A 4,764-nucleotide genomic window follows, 5' to 3' on the forward strand; every position below is an offset into this window, starting at 1 on the left:
TTAGAATATAAATGAGTAAAACCAATTTGGAGGGGAGTTTGGAGATTCCTCAAAAAAGACAAAAATAGACATACCATCCAATCTAGCAATGCCACTGCTGAGTATACACCCAAAAGAAAGAAAATCAGTATATCTAAGAGATATTTGCACTTCCACGTTTGCTGCAGCACTGTTCAAAATTGCCAGGATTTGGAAACAACAAAAGTGTTCATCAACCAATGATTGGATAAAGAAAATGTGGTACATATACACAAGCGAGTACTATGCAGCCATACAAAAGAATGAGATCTTGTCATATGCAACCACATGAATGGAACTGGAGGTCATTATGTTAAGTAAAGTAAGTCAAGCACAGAAAGACAAACTGTGCATGTTCTCACTTATTTGTGCAAACTAAAAATCAGAACAATTAAACTTATGGAGACAGAGAATAGAAGGATGGTTACCAAAGGCTGGGAGGGGTAGTGGGAAAAAGTTGGGGAGAAGTGGAAATGGTTAGTGGATACAAAAAAAACAGAAAGACTAAATAAGAGCTAGTATTTCATAGCACAACAGATTGACTACAGTCAATAATAATTTAATTGCACATTTTTAAATAACTAAAAGAGTATAATTGATACCAAAAAATAGTTAGAGATAATGAATAAGACCTATTATTTCATAGCACAACAGAGTGATCATACTGAGTAATAATTCAATTGTGCATTTTAAAATAACTAAAAGCATATAATTGATACAAAAAAGTTAGGAAGATGAATAAGACCTAGGATTTCATAGCACAACAGAGTGAGTATAGTCAATAATAATTTAATTAGACATTTAAAAATAACTAAAAGAGATAATTTGATTGTTTGTAACAAAAAGGATAAATGCTTGAGGGGATGAATATTTTCTATGATGTGATTATTACACATTGAATGCCTGTATCAAAACATCTCATGTCCCATATAAATATATACTATTACGTACCCACACAAAGTAAACACTGATTTTTTTAAATGTGAACAAATTTGATAGGAATAAAAAAGAATACTCAATGTCATGGCCACTAGGTCAACTGAAAATATTCTATAGGTAGATTTAGCTCTGTTAATTGGTATGTCTGATTAATTTTAAACCAAAACTTATGTTGAAAGAATACAAAATCCCTCTGCATTTATAAATATCAATATCTTGTGATTCATCTTGTGCATGGGTCAATATAGGTAAGCTATACACAGTACGACAGTACATCTGCTTTCCTTTGGTCTTCCCTGGGCTATCTGGGAAGGCAAATAGGTGGGAAGGTTAAATTGATCTGTAAAAGGTAAGATTGATAGAGAAAATATTGAAATTGTACTTATTTAACTAATATTTATTGAATACCTACTATGTGTCAGAGTATGATTCAGCATTAGTTCACCAAAACATTTGGGGTTCCTCCTGGCACTTTTTTTTTTTAGCTCTTGGCGTAGTACCTTGTATGATGTAGATCTCCAATTAGAATTGAATGAATTAATGAAGGAGATAAAACAGTGGGGTTCTTAATGCCTTCCATAGAGAAAAATCAACAGAGATAGCACTGCTTCTTAAAGATGATGGGGTTCAGGAGGGTCTACCCCAAAATGTGGCACCTTGGCATTTGAAAACACATCAGAAGCCAAAAAGTCATTTTTACCTTCCCCGAGCCATTCTTTCCTGAAGCAAGTGATAAAACCTAAAAAGGATTTTCTGAATTTCTCCAGAAGCAGGTCACAAGACACTTATTGAAGAGTTACCCTACCTATGCCTGGAGGAAAGAAACATTCTTACCTCTGAAGACACAGAGTCACAGAGACAAATCTGAATAAACAAGTCTTGCTAATTACCCCCCAGTTTATTGCCATTTTAATCATACTTTTTTACCCAATTATACTGTTCCACAATTGTCGATTTCTTCATGAAACCTACCACAAAACAATACATTGGCTTAAAAAATACACTGGTTTATCCATTTCTTTGAGTCTTCATTTCCTTATGAAGCCTCCTGTGTCATGTAAAGCGTATTAAATACACATGTATACTTTTCTCTTATTAATCTGTCATTTGTTATCAGGACTGCCACAATGAACCTAGCAATGAGTGAAGGAAAATATTTTATCTTCCCCTGTGAGGATAATATCATTTATCAAACTCAAGTTTTTATTTAAATTTTGATAGTATATTATATGTAAAATATACTAGAGCCTGTATATTATCTAATCTCTATTTTATTTAATGATTTAGATTTTGTTCTGAAATCCGCTATTCTATTAATGATAACATTATAAGGGGATAAATAGAATTTAACATGCCTAGGATAAGTTAAAGATGTGATGACAGACATTGATTATAAGTGGTGTTTAAAAAACATTATGGGCTCATGACATGTTTGAATCCACATAGTAAGAAAGATCTACTACAGGCATTTCCGGTTGGCTGAGCAGCACACGTGCCCCCGGAAGGGAAGTAACATCAGCCCGGAGAATTCAGTAGATGTACTGTGTGGCGCCGTGGTCTAGGCACTTCTTGGACAGCATGTCTCACCTGCTGATGAAACTCCTGTGCAAGAAGATCTAGAAGCAGAACCTCAAATTGCAGCAGCAGAACCTAAAGTTGCAGGGGGCCTCAAATCTGACCCTATCAGAAACTCAAAATGGAGATGTGTCTGAAGAAACAACGGGAGATGGAAAGGTTAAAAAATCAAACATTCTATGAATGTGGGCTTATCAGAAGCTCAAAGTGGAGATGTGTCTCAAGAAGCAGTGTAAAATATAAAAGTTAAAAAATCTCCCCAGAAATCCACTGTATTAACCAACGGAGAAACAGCAATGCAGTCTCCCAATCCAGAATCAAAAAAGAAGAAGAAAAAAAGAAAAATGATGAATGATGCTGGGCCTGATACAAAAAAAGAGCAAAAACTGAAAACAAAGGGGAATCTCAAGAAGAAAGTGCCGAGAATCCTAAAGAAACAGAAAATAATGTGGAGAAGCCAGATAATGATGAAGATGACAGTGAGGTGCCCAGCCTGCCCCTGGGACTGACAGGAGCTGTTGAATATACTTCATTTGCTTCTCTGTATAATCTTGTCAATGAAAACACTCTGAAGGCAATAAAAGAAATGAGTTTTACAAATATGACTGAAATTCAGCATAAAAGTATCAGACCACTTCTGGAAAGCAGGGATCGTCTAGCAGCTGCAAAAACAGGAAGTGGTAAAACCCTGGCTTTTCTTATCCCTGCAGTTGAACTCATGGTTAAGTTAAAGTTCATGCCCAGGAATGGAATAGGAGTCCTTATTCTCTCACCTATTGGAGAACTAGCCATGGAAACTTTTGGTGGTTCTTAAGGAGCAAATGACTCACCACGTGCATACCTATGGGTTGATAATGGGTGGGAGTAACAGATCTGCTGAAGCACGGAAACTTGCTAATGGGATCAACATCATTGTGGCCACATCAGGCCGTCTGCTGGGCCATATGCAGAATACCCCAGGGTTTATGTATAAAAACCTGCAGTGTCTGGTTATTGATGAAGCTGATCGTATCTTGGATGTTGGGTTTGAAGAGGAGTTAAAGCAAATTATTAAACTTTTGCCAACTCATAGACAGACTATGCTCTTTTCTGCCACCCAAACTCAAAAAGTTGAAGACCTGGCAAGGATTTCTCTGAAAAAGGAGCCGTTGTATGTTGGTGATGATGATGATAATGCTAATGAAACAGTGTATGGTCTTGAGCAAGGATATGTTGTTTGTCCTTATGAAAAGAGATTCATTCTGCTCTTTACATTCCTTAAGAACTGAAAGAAGAAGCTTATGGTCTTCTTTTCATCTTGTATGTCCATGAAATACCACTGTGAGTTGCTGAACTACATTTATTTGCTCATCTTGGCCATTCATGAAAAGCAAAAGCAAAGTAAGCATACAACCACATTCTTCCAATTCTCCAGCGCAGATTTGGGAATACTATTGTGCACAGATGTGGCAGCAAGAGGACTGGACATTACTGAAGTGGACTGCATTGTTCAGTATGACCCTCCAGATGACCCTAAGGAATATATTCATAGTGTGGGTAGAACAGCCAGAGGCCTAAATGGGAGAGAAAATTGGGTTTTCTTTGCTACTTGAAACAATCCAAGGTTCCATTAAATGAATTTGACTTTTCCTGGTCTAAAATTTCTGACATTCAGTCTCAACTTGAGAAACTGATTAAAAAGAATTACCTTCTTCATAAGTCAGCCCAGGAAACATATAAGTCATACATACAAGCCTATGATTCCCATTCTCTGAAACAGATCTTTAATGTTAATAACTTAAATTTTTCTCAAGTTGCTCTGTCATTTGGTTTCAAGGTGCCTCCCTTTATTGATCTGAAAGTCAAGAGCAATGAAGGCAAGCAGAAAAAGCAAGGAGGTGGTGGTGGATTTGGCTACCAAAGTTGAGAAGTCCAAAATCCTTAAACACATTAGCAAGAAATCACCTGATAGCAGGCAGTTCTCTAACTGAAGACATGCCATTCTTTCATCTTGAATAACTTTGTTTTAAAATCAATTCTTTCCCCTAGATTTATCAGGATTTTTGTAGCCTTTAGAATTTAAACTTATCTAACATGAGTAAAAATTGACTGGGGTTGCAAGCACTGAGCACTGTTACTTATATCAAGTCTCGCTTCTGTATTGGGATATAAAACAGGCTTTAATTTTCTTGGTTGCTCAAGGAATATCTGGGCTTTCTTGTGATTATATAATATTTTAATTTTAAGTATTTC

The 4,764-nt window shown here is 36.1% G+C and overlaps 1 pseudogene; it reads left to right on the forward strand.

Annotated features, from left to right (window-relative positions):
• The first annotated feature begins 2,535 nt into the window (after window positions 1-2,535).
• Window positions 2,536-4,502, forward strand: LOC471589 (ATP-dependent RNA helicase DDX18-like; annotated as a pseudogene).
• Window positions 4,503-4,764: the final 262 nt, after the last annotated feature.

The sequence above is a fragment of the Pan troglodytes genome, chromosome 4 (genome assembly GCF_028858775.2).
Source record: "Pan troglodytes isolate AG18354 chromosome 4, NHGRI_mPanTro3-v2.0_pri, whole genome shotgun sequence".
Classification (NCBI taxonomy): domain Eukaryota; kingdom Metazoa; phylum Chordata; class Mammalia; order Primates; family Hominidae; genus Pan; species Pan troglodytes.